Below are 23,056 nucleotides of genomic sequence, written 5' to 3'. Positions count from 1 at the left end.
CCAATAACACTGCCCTGCATATATTATCGCCTGCCTGTCTATTTGGCATGAAGCCTACTTGATCTCTATGTATTAATTTTCCTATAATGCTATTGAGGCGTTTTGCTATTATTTTTGCTAATAATTTAATATCGAGGTTTAACAGAGAGATAGGCCGATAATTCACACAGGAAGTATCATCAGAAAGGGGTTTTGGGATCATACAAACAATTGCCATTAGTGTTTCTTGCCGAAAAGAATGTCCATCTAGAAGTTTGTTAAAAGTTTCAGTGAGAATGGGAGAGAGTATTTCTGAGAATGTTTTATAGTATAAAGCCGAGTAGCCGTCTGGGCCTGGTCTTTTGTTAAGTTTTAGGTCTTTTATGGCGTTAGCAACTTCATCTATAGTTATAGGCTCATCCAAACTGCTTTTTTGATTCTGAGATAACTCAGGTAAGGTTATTTTTGAGAAGAAGGATTCAGCTTCTGTAGGATTAAATTCATTGTTTGTCTTGTATAAAGTTGCGAGATGTGAGTGAAATTTATGGACTATTTTAACTGGATTACAAGTGTAAACATTTTTTGATAATTTCAAACGTATTGGTTTGAAAGATTTGTTAGTTGAATTTAATGCCCGAGCCAAATATGTACCTGGTTTGTTTGTATTCATGTAGAAATTGTGTTTGGAGCGTTTGAGGGATTTATCAACTGACTCAGTGAGAAATAGATCGTATTCCAATCTAGATTTTTCCAGATGAGATTTTGTACTCTGAGATGGATTATCTTGAAATGATATGTAGGCTGCATTAAAATTGAGTTCTAGTTTTTTTGCTAGATTTTTGCGTTCCCGTTTAAATAGTGCCATTTGTCTTTGTATTGTACCACGCAAGACAGGCTTATGAGCTTCCCACAGTGTTATTGGGGAGATGTCTGTTGTATTATTAATTGATATGTATTCCTTTAAAGCTTGTTCAATGGCCATCTGATGTAGTGGGTGTTTGAGCATTATGTCCGGTAAGTACCACGTTGGGTCATGGGCTTTTGGTATGGCTGAGGCTATAGTAGTGTATACTGCATTATGGTCAGACCACGGAATCGGAATTATATCTGATGCAATAATTTCTGGTATCATTCCTATTGTTAGAAAAATATGATCTATTCTGGTGAAGGTTTGATGAGGGTGCGAGAAATAAGTGAATTTCTTTTTCATTGGGTTACTTTCTCTCCATGAATCTACTAGATTGTATTTGAAAAGAAGTTGAGAAAAAGGTAATCTAGAGGTTATTTTGGATGGTGTAAAAGGTGATTTATCTAGAAATGGGAGGAGGACCTGGTTTGAATCCCCACACATTATCACTGTTCCTATTTTGTGTGTATTAATCACTTGTAATATATGTGAGAGGAATGGTGTAGGTTGTTTGTTAGGAGCGTAGTAGGAAATCACCGTGATTGCTGTATCCATTATATAACCCATGAGTATCAGGTATCTACCTTCTGGGTCTTTAATTTCTGATGATAAGGTGAATGGTGTGGATCGGTGAAATGCAATTAGAGTTCCCCTTTGCTTGGTACAGGCAGAAGCCGTGTAAATTTGTTGATAAAAAGGAGAAATATATTTTGGAGTAGAATCTTTGGTGAAGTGTGTTTCTTGGAGGCATACTATGTGAGCCTTCTTGTTATGGAAAGTACGGAAGGCTTTGGTCCTTTTTTGAGGGACATTTATTCCCTGAACATTCAGGGAAAGTATATTCAGTGGTGCCATGGCAATAGATCAAATAGTTTTGACTTACTTTTTGTTATGCAGAGCTGACTGCGCAGATCAACCTGTGTGGACTGAAGAGATGAATAGATAGAAAAGAAACCAGTGAATTCTGGAGTAAAGAGTAAACAAAAAACATATGAGATTAGATGATACATTGTATAAATTATTTTTTGCAAGTAATCACAATTTACCCGTGAAAGAGAATAAATATCTCTCTCAGGGGAATAAGTGCCTTCGTCACACTCCCACATAATATGGTTGGGAGAATGAGGAGGGCTAATGGGGGTACACGGATCTTCCGCTTACAGGAGAGAAGTGCTATGTCAAAAGACATCAAAATGATGTTTCATTAATTGGAGTGCAGAATATAGTTTTTGTTGAAATTATTTATTCCAGGGTGGTTGTATATGGTTAGTCTTGCCCTAGGCTAAATAATTCAGTTAGAAAGGTACTGTTAATAACTTTAGTATTGATGAAGATAGTTTGAATTATTTTGGGATTTTAACCCTTTTAGAGTAAACAATTACATATTTTATTCATATGTAACTGTTTAGATATGTTAACTCATAAAATTGAGGTTGTATTGCTTCAGATTAGAATAAACAAAAACATAATTCTAGGAACTAGTTAGGTAATAATATATTTGTTTTAAGAAAAGAAAGAAAAAGCTTCCATTACTTCTGGATTATTGAACATATTTGTCCTAAAAAGTAATAAATCTATTGTTATTACCTGATAATATATAACTGAACAAGAATTTCCTTATTTCACTTATATATTTTAAGGCTATATGAATCAGAAGTAATAAGAAATATAACTGGAATGTAACATGATCCCATACAGTGTGTGACTATCAGTTACATTCAGTTATAAATATAGGTTTTTTATAGAGAACCATCTCTTAGTATAATAAATGAAGAGATATCAGGAATTAGGATGTCAGTCCATTGAATCTTCTTGGTCCATGGATGATGTGGCATAACGGCCTCTTTTGTGAGAATGATGATTCCCATTTTGTTCTGAAATTTTCTGGGTGCTGCCTGAAGGTGAAGATGACGCCATTCTTCTGCATGTGGGAGTGTTGCTGCTTGTGGGTTCTGTCAGATTTAATTTTAAAAGGGTTTGTTGTAGTTCATCTGCTGATCTGCTTCTGTAAATTGTACCTTGGTAGTTAAATCTGACTGAAAAGGGGAAGCCCCATTGATACGTAATGTTGTGGCGTTGCAGTTCCATTAGTTGGGGTTTCATGGATCGTCTTTTAGTAATAGTAAGTTGGGATAGGTCAGCAAAAATTTGATAATTGTGTCCTTGAAAATTAAGTTCCTTTTTTTCTCTTGCAGCAATTAGTATTTGTTCTTTCGTTCTGTAATAATGAAATTTTGTGATTATATCACGTGGGGGTCCATCTTTCTTTTTGGCTGTGAGGGCTCTGTGTACTCTGTCCAGTTCTAAACGTTCAATAGGGATATCTGGCTTTAGTTCTTGTAATAGAGCAGTAATAGTAGATTGCAGGTCTGTCACAGTTTCAGGTATTCCCCTTATGCGCAAGTTTGAACATCTGGCTCTATTTTCGTAATCTTCGAGCTTAGTTTGAAGTATTAAATTCTCTTTTTTTAATTGTTCCAATTCTGTTATATTTTCTTGGGTTGTAATTTCAATTTCATCCATTTTTATTTCTAAGGCTGCGGTGCGGTTTCCCAGCTCTCTTATTTCTTTGGTTAGGCTTTTTGTTATTTGGTCTGAGGTTTGTTTTAAAGCCTTATGAAGCATCTTTTCAAATTGTAATAATATTACTGGGGATACTGAGGAGGCTTGTGGAGAAGTTTGTGAGAGGATTTGTTCTGTATCTGACTCAAATGGAGAGTCTTGCTGTGACATTTTTTGTCTGTGAGAGCGCCCTGATGCTGTATCTTGTGAGGTGACTGGAGCTGCTTCAGCTGCAGTGAGTGCCTGTGAGCTCTTTGTGAGGTGATTTTTATTTCTGCCACGGTTTCCTCCCAGTACCATATTTCCTGCCCAAACTTTCACAGTTTGTTCCCTGGGGCAAAAATGTTCAAATGGATACCTTTTGAGCCTGCAGGCTCCGCTTTGTCCTTCTCTTCTCTCCTCAGCGGTGTGGAGCTCTAACAATGCATGTCTGCTCTGCTAGGCTCCGCCTCCTGCCCCCCGAATACAGCCATACTTTTATCCCTTTGCCACCCTGGTCTGTCTTGGAGTGGCGTAACAATACCTCAATGCGCGCCCCTTGGCTGTGACAACGCTGAGACCCGGTTAATAACCTGAACCACTCCCAGGTTGTCACAGTTTAACATCACTTTCAAATTCCTGAAAGACTCGCCTCATACTTCCATGGCCAGAACGACTGGAAACAGCTCCAGAAGCACCAGATTTTTCTGTAACCCTGCGTCCACCCACACCACCGGCCAAGGACCGGCACTCCAATGACCCTGATAGAAAGCCGCGTAACCGGTTGCCCCTGCAGCATCAGTAAAGAGCTCCAAGTCCCAGTTACTCACCAGGCCGGACATCCAGACTGATCTGCCATTGTAGTCTGTCAAAAAACTATCCCACACCCTCAAATCTTTGCGATGCTCCCTAGTAATCCAAATGAAATGAGCAGGGGACCGGACCCCCGCGGTTGCTGCCGACAGCTGTCGACAAAACACCCTGCCCATGGGAATAATGTGGCATGCAAAGTTCAACTTTCCTAATAAAGATTGCCTCAGCTGAATCTTCCGTAGCCCCAGAATCCCATGAATCTCCAACCTCAGCGCACCCAACTTCCCCTCCGGTAATCGACACTCCATAGCTTCCGAGTCAATGACAATGCCCAAAAAGCTAAGATCAGTGATCGGGCCATCTGTCTCGTCCTCTGCCAATGGGATCCTGAATGCGTCCGCCATATGTTGCAATGTGGATAACAACACTGCACACACGGTAGATGAGCGCGGACCCACACAAAGAAAACCATCCAGGTAATGAATTATGAAATTCAGCCCAGAAACGTCCCTAACCACCCATTCTACAAAGGAGCTGAATGTTTCAAACAATGCGCACGAAATGGAGCAACCCATGGGCAAGCACCGATCAATGTAAAATTCCCCTTACCAACAGCACCCCAACAGCCAAAAGCTGTCTGGATGAACCGGGTTCAAGCGGAAAGCCGATTCGATATCAGCTTTTGCCATCAGTGCCCCCTTTCCACAATGGTGAACCCAGCCCACTGCCGCATCAAAGGACGTGTACGAAACTGTGCACGAGTCAGGGTCGATCGCATTGTTGACCGATCCCCCTTTTGGAAAAGACAGGTGGTGTATGAGCCTAAACTTGTTCGGCTCCTTTTTGGGCACCACTTCCAAAGGGGAAATCACCAACGGCCAATGAAGAGCAAGGGATATGGAAACCCTCTGAAATTTTCTCCCTCAACAGCCTAGCGGCCTCCCGATCCAGATACCCATTTAGAAAAATTTGCATCCTTTCCACCCTCACCGGTGTCATCCCTTTTGTTGCTAAAATCCCTGGCTCGACCTTCGCCTTATTTGAAACAGCATGAGACGGGATGAGATCCCCCGCAGCTGGAGCACTCGTGTTTAAAAGGACATGCTCCTCCAAACTTGCAGGTTCCCTCATTGTACTGCCAGTGGAAACCCCATTTTTTGGAAGCCGGCTGTCCTGGGGACGTGGCACCCCCGGCCCCCCTGGAAAAAACTGATTCGGGGCCCTCGCCGACGACATCAGCTTCATCCAGAGGTTAATGTCCTTGTGATCCCATCTTAGGGACGGACGGCCCTGCGCTTTCTGAACTGCTCGTCATACCGCAGCCATGCCGAACCTCTGTAGACTCTGTACGCCTCCCCCACCGCGTCCATGTAACAGAAAAGCGCTGAACAATGTTCGAGGTTCTTTTCGTCTATCATGCTTGCTATAATGGCAAACGCCTGCAGCCAATTTGTGAACGTGCGCGGCCTCAAACGGTATCTCTATTATTCCTCATCCTCCTTATTGCTATCGTCTGGTTTAACCTTGTCCAAATTAAACTTCTCCAGGGGCAATAGCGAAAATATCTCCAGGTACTCACCCTTCACTATAATTCTAAAGGAAAAAATTTGCGCTAGGTGTGCAAAGATGAAAAATGTGAATATAAAACCTGTGCAAAGGTATCTTGCAGCTGGACACTATAACCCTGATAGAGGGCACCACTAAGTATGTATATATATATATATATATATATATATATATATATATATATATATAAAGAAAAGTGCAGAGCTGGATATATAAACATTAAAAAAGGAAAAAAAAACAGTGCACAGTGATTCACTAGTGGTAAAATAAATCAAAATCATACATATTGTCCATACATATTCCAATATAATGACAAGCTGGGGTGTTGAAAAAATTCCTGTGAAAATAGATGCGTGGCTATCCCCACCGCAAACCTCTATCACACTAAATATTAACGTGCTTTGTATTCATAAATCATATAGTGTCCATAAGTACAAAATTAGTGAATTCGCTGTATAGATGAATCCGTGACTTCCACCGCAATAGACACCCGTCACCATAGAAAGATTAAAGGCTTACCAGACAGCCCTTAATAAAAGGCATGAAAACCTCCACTTTGGATGTTGTCCTTTCAGTGAATGGATCTCGTCCGGAAGCGATGAATAAATGACAGCAGACGGTCATCCAATGCCTTAATTTGATCAGTAATCTTTCAGCAGGCTGGATACTTGGTCTGTAGCATATGTTCTGACGCTCCAAGTGAGGGGAGATTAGTCCAAGCAATTCATCAAAACGGACTGCAGTCTTTATTTGACCACTGGCGGAGGTTGATGATCGGTGCCCTCAAGAGATCCAGGTTGTAATCAGTTCCTGAAGGAACCCAGGCTCTTATGACCTCCTATAATTAAGGGGTCCACCAAGTCCGTTTTGACGAATTGCTTGGACTAATCTCCCCTCACTTGGAGCATCAGAACACATGCTACAGACCAAGTATCCAGCCTGCTGAAAGATTACTGATCAACCTAAGGCATTGGATGACCGTCTGCTGTCATTTATTCATCGCTTCCGGACAAGATCCATTCACTGAAAGGACAACATCCAAAGTGGAGGTTTTTATGCCTTTTATTAAGGGCTGTCTGGTAAGCCTTTAATCTTTCTATGGTGACGGGTGTCTATTGCGGTGGAAGTCACGGATTCATCTATACAACGAATTCACTAATTTGTACTTATGGACACTATATGATTTATGAATACAAAGCACGTTAATATTTAGTGTGATAGAGGTTTGCGGTGGGGATAGCCGCGCATCTATTTTCACAGGAATTTTTTCAACACCCCAGCTTGTCATTATATTGGAATATGTATGGACAATATGTAAGATTTTGATTCATTTTACCACTAGTGAATCACTGTGCACTGTGTTTTTTTCCTTTTTTAATGTTTGTTGTATATCCAGCGCTGCACTTTTCTTTATACATCTTCACTCTTCACTATCTTGTCTCTGACCTCCTGCTTCAGTTGAGAGCCTAACGGGCCCTCAAAACTGACGTATACCTTGCATTTTGCTGCATCTGCAATGCGAACCACATCTGTCCTGCCCCCACTTTCCTGCGATGTACCAGCTCCCCCCCCCCCCAGCCGTTGGCAGCCCAGGATCCGTGGACCTAGTCAAACCCGCAGCCCTCTGAGGTTCTGTGAGAGCTGCTAAAGGGGAGGGGACTGACCCAGGGGCCCCTTGCATCACTGCACCTGAGGGAGACCCACCACTCGGCGTCACCCATGCAGCCACCTGTTGCGCCTGCCCCCCGGTCCCTACCCCAAACTGTTGTACCAAGCCCTGTAATCCCTCCAGTAAAGTTTGCAAACGCGTGTTAGACCCCGTGTCAGATACAGAATCCGCCGCCCAGGGGGCCCCCACTGCGGCCACAAGGGGCTGTGTCACCGTTTAGTGGCCCTTGAACCCCCTGCAACTGTTACTCCCGACAACCTGCATAGTGCTAGGCTTGTACATAGAGGACAGACATGGTGACTTACTGGGCTGACCAGGGGAAGGCGTCCCTGCCGCCGTCATTCTGGAATCCACTACTGCCTGGCTCCCCTGGGCATCCTCCACTTCTGACCCAGACAGCTCCCCTTCTGATCGTGCGCCCAACAGCTCCTGGACCTCTGGATCGCTCACCGCTGGGGACACCAGCCTGGACATCATGCCGACCTGGTTCTGCTGGCCCTGCCTCCTGGCATTGGCTTTGCCCCCTGGTTTTTCCTCTTGTGTGTCAGGTGCACTGGCCCTGTGTGGCGTGTCCCTGTGGACAGCGCCATCTTGCAATCGCAGCCCATCGGTGTGAAGCACCGGTCTGAGGCCGGAGATGGCCCGGTGGCCATGGTAGTTTGCCTCCCACGCCGTGACATCCAGCAAGGGGGTGTCCGTCTGTCTCTGCTGACCCCGCCGCGCGGCGGCCCAGCTAAAACCGGCTGGCGTTTTGCTGGGGGGCCGGACGGGTCCCAGTCCGGGGGGCTCCTATTGTGGCGCAAAGCTCTGGGGGAGGCTCCAGGAGAAAAATGCTCCGGAGGCCGTGACCTCCAAGCGCACAGGAGGTCCTCCCCCCTGCTGCCGACCCTGATGCCTGCTCAGAAAGGAGGGGGGCAATTCGCTCTGCAGCCATTCAGGGCCCTTGGAGGCGGCAGCCGCCTGCAGCTGGGCCGAAAGCCTATCGATATCCACCATTGCTGAGCAGGGAGAGGAGCTGAAAACTGTTCCTCTGACAACATCCCCTGCAGTGTTGCCTGTGTCACCCCCCCTTGCTCCTTAAATGAACTAAACCCCACCTATTCAATTTTCTCCTCCAATCATTAAACCCCATTCTTTTCTCTATTTTGTTAACCCATGCTGTTCCCTTATCACCTTGTCATGCCGGCCCTCTGCTAGTCCTTTTCATTCCCCCGCTCCAGGCCTCTCCAATTAGGTTGTACATTTTTGCTGCATGTTCTGAAAATGCACAAAAAGTCCTGCATGCTGCATCTTTGGTGCACTTTCAGAAAATACAGTAAAAATGCACAACCTAAAAGAAGTCTGAGGGACTGCGGTTAAGGAAAACCGTCAGTACCCCAGCACTGCAGCCAAACCACAGCACACCAGTGTGAGCCCAAAGGCTTGTATTAACTTGCAGCAGGCACTGCCACTCCACTGAAAAGTGATCCATGCTCAGGTCGCTTTTCAGAGGCATTTGACAGGCAGAGGAGGAGTTGATATCACATTTCCTCCCTGCCTGTTCTAAATGTCAATCCCTCCAGCTAATGGCATTACTCTCTGTAGGTACGATGTGCTTTCACCTTATTGTTTGCACATCTTATACCTAAAGGGAGTAATGGAAATAAGGTGGAGTTCAAAGTGAATTTCTACACCAAAGTGGAGCCCCCCTTTCAGAAGATTTGAGGATATTAGTAAACCCAGAGACAGGGGAACTTAAGCCACCATAGACAGATTGAAATTTCTGCTGAACAAGCAGAATTTCAATCTATCAATGTGCAGACTGGTTGTACGGAATTCAATCAACTGACTTCAGTACAACCAGCGTGTTTTTTTTTTTTTTCCCCGATCACTGCTTAGCTGCCAGCAGTGTTCACTGTGTTCTGATGGCTGAGAAACTTTCACCTCAGAGTACACATTGACACAACTCTCTTACGGAAGCTTGGTAAATCAAAGGCCAGGCTTCCCTAGCATTACACCTGTGCGGCTGCGACCAAGTCTGGGCACAAGCCAGTACAGGCTCCTGGAAACATAGGAGAGTGGCCAGTAAGAGGAGAGCTGGGATATGGCATTACTTATCTCATATCCCTGCCACCATAGGCGTGCGCACAGGGTGTGCCGGGTGTGCCCAGGCACACCCTAATCCCCCATGCGCATTAGTGTTATCGTTCTGTGTAGCAACAGGAACATGGGAAGATCTCCCTCTTACCGGCTCTGCCATAAGAGAAATGTTTATCCTTTTCTCTTTCACTGTGCCAGCAGGGAGATCAATGTGCCGGGGTCATATATATGTAGATACATACACATGCATATATGTTTGAGCTTAAGGGTGCACACCCTAATGCATTAGGCTGCGCACACCTATGCCTGCCACTCCTAAACCTGCTCCACTGCAGCACCAGGCCTGCGATGCCCTTAATCTGGCTCTGGGGGCCGGTCTGCCTGCATGTGCTTTTCTCACTACCCACAATTGACGCAGGAGGAGCCTGCAGCCTGGGAAATCTGGTGGTCATGCCCGGGCAGACAGCAGGACTAGCGTGTTTAGCCTAGAGTCACAGTGAGTGCAGCAGGCCACTCTACTTGCTTGGCTTGCCTAGTGCTCACTCACCAGAGAAGCTCCAGACTCCACAGGTAGCACTTAGTGTGGCGCCAATGACCGCACAGTCTTTATCTTCCTGCAGTCTCTTTGATCTGGGTACTGGGTGTGGGGAAGGGGCAGGCTCTCTGTCTGTCTCTCTGGGGGGGGCAATCATGCGGAGCAGGCTTCACACTGCCCGCACAGAGAGTGACCGCTTCACACTGCCTGCACAGAGAGTGACCGCTTCACACTGCCCGCACAGAGAGTGACCGGTTCACACTGCAGCGTGAAACGGTCTCTCTCTGTGCAGCAGTGGCGGCTGGTGAAGTTTTAGGATGGGGGGCCCCTAACTTTTTGACCCCTCCCACTTGGTGAAAATGGGCGTGGTTTCAGTGAATAGTGGGTATGGCTTAAAAGGTGTGGCTCTAAGGGGGTGTGGTTAGCTTCTGAGATAAAGGGAGAGAGGGAGGGATAGCAGGCCCAGATCCTACACAGCAATAGAAATATGTATATTCCAGAAAGTTTAACAATCAGCAGATAAAGATACTCCAAACACCTGGTGTTAGCACTTCAATCATTCTGCCACCATGGTTGTTATGGTGTCAGGATAATTGAAGCGCATTATTTCTATTATTACATTGTAATATAAAATGAAATCATTCAACTCACCATAATGCAGAATCAGTGGGAGCCCTGAGCATGTCACCAGATGCCATCAGGTGCCCCCAGCGGAGTCCGTCCTTACATCAAGTGCCTCCATTAGCAGAGTCCGTCTTTACATCTGTGTCCCCATCAGCGGAGTTCCTCCGTACATCTATGTCCCCATCAGTGGAGTCCCTCCATAAATCTGTGTCCCCATCAGTGGAGTCCCTCCTCACATCTGTGTCCCCCTCAGCAGTGTGAAGCGTAAATATATATAAACAAAAAATGCTGTGCTATATTAAGATTGCCAATGTGATATGACACATATAAAATGCATGAATATCTTAGTACAAACTGTGCATGATATTAAACATAATAATATATATTATATAAAATGTCCATTGTGCTGGCAAATGAAACAATAACAGGTGAAAGTGCCGCACTATATTAAAGTGACAGTGTAATATGACACATATAAATAAGGTCAATTGAAAAGTCCAGAAAAAAAAACGATGAGACAGCTTGACAAGCTATCTCATCATTTTTTTTATTTTATCTGTCATAGAGTGGTGCGCTTTAGCACCTGGAAGATGTGAGTACCCAGATTGATGTTTTATAAATAAAATATGTTTTTAAACGATAAAACACCATTTAGACTCTATTTTTTATATATGGACGGAGGAACTTACTGCTGGACATCTCAGGATCCCAAAGAGCTTCATTCACATAGAACCCAGGGGTGGTTCACAGGCGTTTTTTGACCAAACTTAGGTGTGAGGTCAAATGCCCTGACGTGAGCAGATTCACAGGGGGGAGCACAAGTTTGTTGTCACCTTGTCAACTCTGGAGCACCATCACAGGATTTTGCTTTGCCAGCACAATGGACATTTTTTTATTTTATTATTTAATATGTTTGATATTATCATTTTGCACTAAGTCATTCATGTACTTTATTTATATGTGTCATATCACACTGGTTACTAAAATATAGTGCAGCACTTTTCATGTGGTATTGTTTTAATTTGCCAGCACAATGGACATTTTTTATTTTATTATTTAATAAGTTTTATATTATGACATGCGGGGATGGGGACAATTGTGGGTGTTCACTCAGGTTGAACTGGATGGACTGGTGTCTTTATTCAACCTTACTATGTAACGTTTTACACTAAGTCATTCAAGCACTTTATTTATATGTGTCATATCACACTGGTTACTTCAATATAGTGGGGCACTTTTCATCTGTTATTGTTTCATAGTGAGGTTTGGGGGTTGTCTAGCTCAGTGTAGCACCTTCTAGCCAGAAGAGTCCACACAAATGATTCCTTTTCAGGGCTTTTTGGCCCACTTTTATTAAAGAACATCAAACAAGGTTCCAGCAAAAGTGGTTTCCCTCGCAGGGGGGTTTTACCGCCAGCAACAAATAAAAGGATATTCAGCCTCCTGGCTTACACATGCAGCATTGCAAACAAAAATACCGAGCCACCTGGCTCTCTTCAGCAGCAGAAACACCACAGCTCAGGCTCCCACATGGAGCTCTCCTGACTACTGTCATTGACCTCAGACTCAGGTCTCTGGCTTTCACCTTGCAGCCTGCACTCTCTGGATATTTCAGTGCACACCTGCACTCTCTGGATACTTCAATGCAGACCTGCACTCTCTGGGTTCTCCCTTGCAAGCCTGGACTCCTCAGGAGGGTGGAGCCCAGCACCATGGTCCTGACTCTACTATCAGGCCCACACACACCTGAACAATCAGTGTGCCAGCGAGTCTGAAATCCCGGACCCAGGACTGGTGATTTCATCCCACCCAGATCTCTAAGAAAGCCCTGGGCTCCAGTTCCCAAAGTGGACTTTACTAAATAATGAGGAAACTGAAAAGCCAGTTACCTCTCAAACAAGCAAATACCCTGGAGCCCCTCAACCTGCCTAGTTGAGAATCCTGGACCAATACACTGGTGGGGTACCACACTATCACATATCCCCCCCTTGTTTCGACCCAGAGGGCGGAACACACCAGTACAACCTCCTCACTGTGGCATGACCATGCAAGCTACCACCCACATGGGCCAAATCTTGTCCCATCAGCTGACTTTCTCCATGTCCCCCTGTTACATTTTCTCTGGCTCTACAAAGACACTCCCATGCCTTTTTGCGTGCATGCTTCCAAAATGACGTCTTTCCATTTCCCTTGGGCCTACACTAGCCACCTTGACAGTAGGGAGTTTACTAATCTTGGTACCTTTTTTAATATGAGGCGGACATCTGAGCTTTAAGGGTCGGATATTGGTAAAGTTATAAAGTGCTCCCTTAATTTCCACTAGACCACCCTTTTTCTCTTTATTTAATTTGGAAGGAATCCGATTTTTAAACCCTTGTTTAGTGATAAGCAGGGGCTCTTTTATTGGGGTGACACTGGTCCCTCTCTGCGCTCTATGTATGGGCACCCTCTTACTGTCAAAACTTGACAATGTGCTGCACTTTTCATCACAGTCAGAAATATCAATGCATTTGTCATATTTCATTTCACTCATGTTCGGCAGGAAAGTGTCTGAAGAGGAACTGTGTCAGATAAGGATACTCACCAAGGCCAAGATGCTGAGAGCGGTAACCTCTTGCGACTAAGCGCACTCCACTCCTGGAGATGGTACAGGGGGTGCAGGGCACAAAGAGGCACGAGTCACCAGCAGGCTGGGCAGGTCTTGCATGAAGGTCACCGGCAGGGAGACAGCTGTGCAGGACTGGAAGATGCTGAAGCTCAAGAAGGAGGATGAACAGCTGATCCAACAACAGGCCAGGGGTCAAACACCGTTGACTAGTAAGACTAGTGCAAAGGATTGTTAGCAGGTCTGTAAGCAGGCTGATGACTGAGTACTGAAGATTGATAGTAAAGTCTGTAAAACAGGCCGAGGGTCAAACACAGGTAACTGGACGCAAAGTCTGTGAGCAAGCCAGGGGTCGAGCACTGAAGACAATAGCAAAGTCCAGGAGCAGGCTGAGGGTAAATCACTGGAGACAGGAAGCAATATCTGTAGACAGGCCGAGGGTCAAACACAGTAAGCAAGTGGAGAAGTCCGGGAGGCAAGCCGAGGGTCAGATGCAGGTAGAGATCAGAGCAGGTCAAGTTCAATCCGGGTCACAACAGGTAATCAAGAATCAGGATACAAGCAGGAAACACACGGGGAGCTGAAAGACAAACCAGCAATCTGGTCATGGCACAGAGTGGCTTTTATAGACCAGTGGGAGGCTCATGTTGTTGCGCGCTATTACGTACGCGCATTCGCCGTTCGCTGAATTGCGCACTAGCCGTTTCGCTGAAGTGAACACAAACATTAGCCGTTTAGCCGAATTGCACGCACGCATTAGCCGTTTCGCTGTATTGTGCCCAGGGATGCGCCGGAGTGCCGCGCATGTGTGAAGGAAGGCAGCGATATTGGCGAGACTGGTACTTGCCTCTTTCCTGACAGTGCCCCCCCCCGAGGGGCAGCCTTTGGACGCCCAATCTGGACAGTAAGCCCGGATGTTTCTTGTGGAAGGCTTGGATTAAGCGTGGAGCGTGTAAATTACTTGAAGGTTCCCAAGAATTATCCTCAGGGGGGTAGCCCTTCCATTTAATCAAGTACTGGAGCTGCTTGCCCTTCTTCTTGCAGTCAATTATAGCTTCTACCTCAAACTCATTCTCGCCATTGATTTTAACCGGAGGAGGAGGTGGTCTTTTTCTTCCTGAAAAAGGGCTAGGAATCACCGGTTTCAGTAGGGATGCGTAAAAAAAAAAAAAACACCACACACACACACACACACACACACACACACACACACACACACACACACACACACACACACACCAGGATGTATCCTATAGGAACTAGGTAAGGCTAATTCAAAAGCCACAGGATTCACAATCCTTTTGACTTTGAAAGGGCCGATGAATTTCGGTCCTAATCTCCGAGAAGGACAAGGTAGCCTAAGGTTGATGGCGGATAGCCAGACTTCATCCCCTACCTTGAAGGCTGGATTTTCCTTTCTTCCCTTGTCATAGTGTCTCTTTTAACTGTCCTGGGCCTTCTGCATGGTTTCCTGAATTCTTTTGAAATTTGATTGGATGGAAGTTGTGCGGTCTTGCACAGCCGGAACTGATGTTTCAGGGAAGGAATTAGGAATAAAGGAGGGATGAAACCCAAAGCTGGACCAGAAAGGTGTTTGGTTAGTAGCTGAGTGTATGGAATTATTATAAGCAAACTCCGCATAGGGCAGGAGAGTGGACCAATTATCCTGGGAGCCGGAACAGAAGCAACGAAGATATTGTTCTAACATTTGATTTGTCCTCTCCGTTTGGCCATTACTTTGAGGATGGTAAGCTGAAGACAGACTGACTTTAATTTCCAGCACTTTGCAAAGCTCCCTCCAAAACTTAGAAGTGAATTAAACACCTCTATCGGAAACAATATTTTTGGGTACCCCGTGAAGCCTTACTACTTCCTTGATGAACATATTAGCTGTATCCAGGGCAGAGGGATTGCCCACCATGGGGAGATATGAGAGAGGCGGTCAATAATGACAAAAATGGTAGAGAACCCTTCAGAGGGTGGTAATTCAACAATGAAGTCCATAGACACTTCCTTCCATGGTCGTTCCGGGATGGGCAGAGGTTTCAGTAGACCCCAAGACTTGGCATTTGGCCCCTTGTTTCGCTGACAGGAGATACACGAGGAGACGTATTTCTTGCAGTCCCGTCTCCAACCAGGCCACCAAAAGGAACGAGAGACTTCTTGAATTGCTTTAACCTTTTCCGGGTCCATTGCGACCCCATCGGTGGAAATAATGAATCCTAGAATTGGAACAGTTTTTTCAAATTCACATTTTTCTGCTTTAAGGTAAAGTCCATGTTTTCTGAGGATAGTAAGAACTTTCTTTACATGAGTCTGGTGTAGTTCAATGGTATCAGAAAAAAATAAGGATGTCATCTAGGTACACAATTACAATTATTATTACAATTATCAAGGTACTCTCGAAAAATGTCATTTACCAAGTATTGAAAGGTGGCCGGGGCATTGCATAACCCAAACAGCATCACCAAGTACTCAAAATGTCCGAATCTGCATCTGAAGGTGGTCTTCCATGCGTCACCAGCACGAATCCGGATGAGGTTGTATGCACCACGTAAGTCTAATTTGGAAAAAATTTGTGCAGTTCGGAACCGCTGGAACAACTCTGGAATGAGTGGGAGCGGGTACCTGTTCTTCACTGTTATTTTATTGAGTTCCCTGTAATCAACACAGGGTCTTAGAGAACCATCCTTTTTTTTCGACAAAAAAGATGCCGGCTCCAGCCGGCGAGGAGGATGGGTGGATGAAGCCCTTTTCCAGATTCTCATCGATGTAAACCCGGAGGGCTTCCAATTCGGTCTCGGATAACGGAAATATGCGCTCATAAGGAATTTCAGAGCCGGGCAAAAGTTCAATGGGACAGTCGTAAGACTGGTGAGGTGGCAAACTGTCGGCTTTTTTCTTGTCAAAAACGTCCCTGAATTCAAGGTATACTGGAAGAACATGTTTGAGGTTGTCGGGTACCGGTTGCACAGTCAAACAGGAAGCTGGAACTGGGTTTAGACAGTGTTGAGAACAGTAATCCGAGGAAAAAGAAATCTCTTTTTTTGCTCCAATTAATCTGGGGATCGTGGGCCTGCAGCAAGGGAAGTCCCAAGATGATGGGGAACATTGGGGAGCAGATAATGTCAAAACACAAGAGTTCTTGATGGCATGAATCTGTGGTGATGAGGATGGGTCTAGTCTCTTGAGCGACGGGTCCTGAACAAGGTAGAGACCCATCAGCCAGATGGACCTGGAGGCTTTGCTTCTTGTTCAAGAGATGAATGAGATGCATCTAGGAAGCAACTGCAAGCCCCCGAATCAATTATGGCCAAAAGCCGGATTCCCTCTTCCGCCACCTGTAAGGAGACAGGAAGTACATGAGTTTGAGCAGGACCAGTGACCTGAGAGTTCATGGTAAACTGGGAGCGTGACTTACTGGGTCTCACGGGACAGTTGTGTAGGAAGTGTCCTGAACCCCACAATATAGGCACAAATTGGCTTGCCGCCTCCGTTGTCTTTCATCTGGAGTGAGAGGAGATCGGACCAGTCCTAATTGCATGGGCTCACTCTCGGGAGCAGGAACAGCAGAAGGAGCTGGGGATGGAGGATAGGCTGAAGAAGGCTTGGGAAGCATCCAGGTAGGTCGGGAAGACTGAAAGCGCTCGGAGCGCTGTTCACGCATGCGCCTGTCCAGTTTGATGGCTAATTGGATTAACTCCTCCAGAGTAGTTGGAGTCTCGACCTGAGCCAGCTCATCCTTAAGAGTCTCAGAAAGACCCGGACGGTATTGGTACTTGAGCGCAGCTTTGTTCCATGCTGTATCAGCCGACCATTTTCGGAAGTCAACCGTGTAGTCTTCTACTGGTCTTTTCCCTTGGGAGAGGGTGTGTAGGATGGCTTCGTCTGTGGCGGTGCACTGGGGGTCGTCATACAATTGAGACATAGATTCAAAGAAAGTCTAGTGAGTTCAGTATAGGGCTTCTTTGCTCCATAAGGTTATGAGCCCAGGCCTGCAGCTCTTCGGATAGTAAGGAGATTACGAATCCTACTTTTGCAACTTCTGTAGAGAAAGTTCTGGGTTGGAGGGCCAGGTACAAGGAGCAGGCGTTCTTGAAAGCTCTGAATTTCTTCCGGTTTCCAACAAATCACTCAGGTGTAGGAACCCTGGGTTCAGGGAAGGTCATTACCACGGTAGAGCTGGTCTGTGCCTGAGGCGAGTTGACCCCAGAAGAAGGTATAGGAGCTGCGGCAGCTGGAGCAGGCGACCCGGACAGATGCTGGAGACGACCCTCCATTTGGACATAGCCCTCCTGCAATTTTTGGACGATTTGTGTGAGGGCTGCAACCTACTGGCACAGGGCCTCAAGAGGAGAACCCGCTCTGTCGGCCTCTGACATGGCTGGTTTGTTCTGTCAGAAAAGGGTACTCACCGAGGCCGAGATACTGAGAGCGGTAACCTCTTGCGACTAAGCGCACTCCACTCCTGGAGATGGTACAGGGGGTGAAGGGCACAAAGAGGCACGAGTCACCAGCAGGCTGGGCAGGCCTTGCGTGAAGGTCACCGGCAGGGAGACAGCTGTGCAGGACTGGAAGATGCTGAAGCTCAAGGAGGATGAACAGCTGATCCAAACAACAGGCCAGGGGTCAAACACCGTTGACTAGTAAGAGTCTCTAGATAGGCAAAAATAGACTGTTAGCAGGTCTGTAAGCAGGCTGATGACTGAGTACTGAAGATTGATAGCAAAGTCTGTAAAACAGGCCGAGGGTCAAACACAGGTAACTGGAAGCAAAGTTTGTGAGCAAGCCAGGGGTCGAGCACTGAAGACAATAACAAAGTCCAGGAGCAGGCTGAGGGTCAGTCACTGGAGACAGGAAGCAATATTCGTAGACAGGCCGAGGGTCAAACACAGTAAGCAAGTGGAGAAGTCCGGGAGGCAAGCCGAGGGTCAGATGCAGGGTAGAGATCAGAGCAGATCAAGGTCAATCCGGATCACAACAGGTAATCAAGAATCAGGATACAAGCAGGAAACACACAGGGAGCTGAAAGACAAACCAGCAATCTGGTCATGGCACAGAGTGGCTTTTATAGGCTAGTGGGAGGCGCATGTTGTGCGTGCCATTACGTACGCGCGTTCGCCGTTCTGCTGAATCACGCACGCGCATTAGCCGTTTCGCTGTATTGTGCCCAGGGATGCGCCGGAGTGCCGATCTACCGTGTGTAGGAAGGCAGCGATATTGGCGAGACTGGTACTTGCCTCTTTCCTGACAAACTGCACCCAGCAGAGGGGTTGTCTATGGCAGCTTCACTATACACCAACTCCACTGGCATGAGATCCTCTGCCAACAATTGTCCTGACTCCTGACCATCATCGCATAAAACAACATTTGGACCTGTGACTACAACACTTCATGTATTGCTGTGCCATCTGGCACTTCCATCAACACCAGCTCATTTGGCACGGCATTATCCATTACTACATCATTAGGCCCTTTGTGGATCACAGACATGACCTCTTCTGTGCGTTCGCCCTTACTTGGCGTTTCAATCTCATGAGCAACATCGTCTGCAGTAGCAAGTGCACCCTTACATATAAGTGGCTCTGCAGGTCCTTCATCTGGCACCGCAGAAATCATGTCTGCTCTACTTTTACCAACAGAGGCCTTTTCCAACAAAACCAACAGGCTTTTTGCCCACCTGTCCCAGTCTGTTATCTCTGCGCTCCCAGAGGTACCATGCAGTACCGCTCCTACTGCACAAGGAGACCCAGAGGTACAGAGTGGTTCAGCAACAGACACATTGCACATATCACTTTGGTTCAAATAAGATTGTGGCACTATATTTTTAACCATAGCAGACTGCAATACCACACCTTCACCACCTTGCTCTGGTGGCGCTTCATTAAACGCATGAACACTTTCATATCTGTAATTGCCAGACTGCATTAACCCATTTTCACCATGAGTGTTTTCAAACATTTCAGTTTTAACATTTGACATTATGTTATCACCATGTTCAGGTACCCTCTTATCCCTCAGAGCGGCACCATAGTTGTCCCAGGCAACCTCCGACTCCAAAACGCAGAGCTCCTTGGGGGTTTCTAAGGACACCTCTGTGGCCTTCGTCACAGTTGCTAAGGGAGATAGCACATCTTTAACCACATTCACAGCAATGTTGTTATCTCTAGTGAGCTGCACTAGCCCATTAGCAACTTGACCATTCACTTTAGCCAACACAATATTAGCATTTTTACCCATAACATTTTCACATTCAAGTATACCACTTGCCTCCCCACTGGACAGGGCACTGTAGCAAGGCAAGTCCTTTTCCACACAGACAGTGGATCTCCCATTTGGGGTCACTTCCACTCCAGTGTACACAGGCACATAGTCTCCTTCGTGCATTTACCAGCAACAGTCTTACCCATCACTGTAACAGTGGTTGCCATGTTCACTTGAGTACATGGTCTATCCTTGGTTGCACTTTCACTGGCCAACTCTCCCTGGTGGCCACGGGATGAAATTGCAGCAGCCATTTCTGACTCCTTAGCACCCCCTGCAGGTACAACAGGTACTTCCTCACTGTGGCCAGGGGTGACTGTAAACATTTTTAAACAGGAACCTGGGCTTGCAGAAAAAGACTTTTGACCAGTAGCACTCTCACCAGCTATGTTCCACAACCTGGGACAAGAAAAGATTCAATGCCCCAGTTGACCACATTCCAGGCATGGTACATTTTTGCACATATCTTTAGTGGGTCGCTGCTCCACATCTCCGATGTAGCTCCTCCTTCCGATTAACACCCGATCTCTCCTTGCTAAGGGAGATGGCAATCTTCCAGCTGTACTTTACTGACTCTCCGAAACACAGCGACTTTGCGCTCCTTGTAGCATTGTTGCTTTCAACTTGTCTTGATCCTCTGTCGGCAATACATTTCTCACGTGGGCCGCAGACATGACATCACCGCCATTACTATGGGCAACCACATACCTCTCAAACTTCCAGTCAGCCTATTGGTCACTCCTGGCATTCAAATCAGGCTTCCCAAACATTGTTGCAGAGCTTAGGCTGGCCATGTCACCTTGTCTTGGAGACTGAGACAAAGGGCACTTGGAGACAACGTGACCCCACTCCCTGCACCGCAAACAGCGCTCTTGCTTCAGAGCCTTAACAGGGCTTCCCCAATTGCATCCTCTTTCAAACTCAGGCCTCTGCACATTGATAGCTGGCCTGTTTGCACCAGCGTTGTCAGGGGCAACAGCATGCACTTTCCCTTTAACTGGAGTTGGTGAAGCAAAAAACAGTCTGCAATACTCGCCGGCAGGCTCAAACCCTTGCTTCATCTTCGCAGTCACTCCACAACACTTTTGCGCAGTCCAGCAACAAAATGGAGCACTGTCACTTTAAAGCACATTGTTTTTTTCTTCACGCAAGCTTCCCTCACCTGCACACACAGATTGTGCTGTCTCATGCACACAAACACAGTTCATATAAAACAAATGAACTCACTTTTTCAGGGATCTCCAGTTTTGCCCACATTCGAACACCACTTGAGGAGAATGACCAGACCGATGTTATTGATAGAATTGACCTTTCCCAAATATTAAAATCAATTGAAACACCAAGTGATACTTCCAAGACCAATATATCTACACTAAAGAAAAAATCAGACTTTTGCCCAGCACCAAGTACTCACCCAAACGCAACAGCATTTCTCAAACTGGTCAGCAATGAACTTGACAAGTTAAAAATTGATACTAAACACTCTAAAAATCTAACCAAGAGAGAAACCCGGGCATTGAAAACATTATCTAACAATAACCAAATTACTATAAAGTCTGCAGATGAAGGCGGGAATATCGTCGTGCTTGACAATGAAAAGTATATCAACATGTGCAATAAAATACTGAACAATCTAGAATGGTATAGCCGAATTCTGGCCAATATTGTAAAAAAGTACAACAATGACTTTTACCAGCTAATAGATACTGCCTATTCAAACTCGTTAATAACCAAACAACTGTGGGAATTCATTAGAAACAACTTTCCTCGGATTCCTGTTTTTATGCACTTCCAAAAATTCACAAGAATACCAATGACTCACCTGGAAGACCAATTATTTCAGGTGTAGGGGCAATAAGTGAAAATGCCAGTAAATTAGTGGACGAATTTTTGAAACCCTTTGTCTTGTCTTTACCTTCTTTTGTGAAAGATACACGTCAGATTATTGATAAACTACAGATCCCCGAAAATGCACTATTAGTGACAATAGACGTTGAATCCCTGTATAGCTCAATCCCTCATGAAAAAGGCATAGCGGCTATCAAACACATCATACAAAAGGCCCCTAATAGAGATCCTGTATACGTAGAGTTTGTTATCTCACTATTGGAGTTTATCCTCAACCACAATGTGTTCACCTTCAATGGCTCCCACTACCTCCAGTTGCAGGGGGTTGCGATGGGGACATGTTGTGCCCCATTGTATGCCAACCTGTACTTGGGGGAGTGGGAGGCCATGTTCCTAGATGATGAGGCCTTATCGATGTACACGGACCATATCTTGGGATGGTGCCGGTACATCGATGACATACTCATCCTCTGGGATGGACCATCAGATCTACTCCAGGAATGCCTTCTTAGGATGAACAAAAACGACTTTAATTTAAACTTTACTATGTCTTTTGACAAATCATGTGTCACATTTTTGGATGTAGAGTTATATAGAGGGGAGGAGGGAGCCCTTCTGAGTAGACTCTACAGTTAACCTACGTTGAGTAATGCAATCCTGTATGCTACCAGCCTCCACCCCAAGCCCCTTATGGATTCTACTCCATATAGCCAATACCTTAGGGTAAGACTAAACTGTTCAAACGACTCTGTTTACAGAACAGAAGCGAACAAATTACGTGAAAGACTTTTGCAATGTGGCTATTCTCACGCCTCGCTGAAACGTTCATTTAAACAAGCTTCCCTACAATCAAGGGAGAAATTACTATATTCTCAGAAGTCTAAAGATGATACTAACACTATTAGAATTATTACCAAATATAGCAATCAGCTAAAACAAATTAAAACCATCATAGACAAATATTGGCATATGCTCCAATGTGATCCATCATTGGGACAATTTGTCCCACCCAAACCACTCTATACCTTTAAACGAGCTACATCCTTATGAGATATGATTGTCACCGGCGAATTTAAAGGGGAAACAAATCAATCTCATTGTAAATATAGAGGAACCTTTAAATGTGGGGCATGTAATTATTGCAAATTCATGCTCACACAAAAAAATCCCACTCTCCCCAATGGTCAGACTTTTTATCCAAAGCATTTTGCTAACTGTAAAACCTATGGGGTAATCTATATGCTTTTGTGTGATTGTACATGCTTCTATGTTGGCAAAACGAAATTGGAATTTTGGAGAAGGGCGTATAGACATGTGACCAGCATGCAAACTTGCGACCCCGATCTTCCCCTTTGGGCGACACACTACATTAGTGCATAATGGAAAATTTCCAAAAATAAGATTTCTTATCCTAGAACGCATACATCCAAGTCCTAGAGGAGGAGACTGGAATAAGGTCTTATTGCAAATGGAATCACGATGGATTCATAGATTAAAAGCCACACAACCTCCCGGCCTAAATGAAACAATCTGGTTCAAGCCCTTTCTCGATGGTTTCTCTTCGGGAGGGAGGGAATAATAACTCTTATATTCAATAAAGTTATTAATAACTTATTGGATACATGT

The sequence above is a fragment of the Aquarana catesbeiana genome, linkage group LG04, assembly GCF_042186555.1.
Source record: "Aquarana catesbeiana isolate 2022-GZ linkage group LG04, ASM4218655v1, whole genome shotgun sequence".
Classification (NCBI taxonomy): Eukaryota; Metazoa; Chordata; class Amphibia; order Anura; family Ranidae; genus Aquarana; species Aquarana catesbeiana.
The sequence above is the reverse complement of the archived record's forward strand: the minus strand, read 5'-3'. Positions refer to the sequence as shown.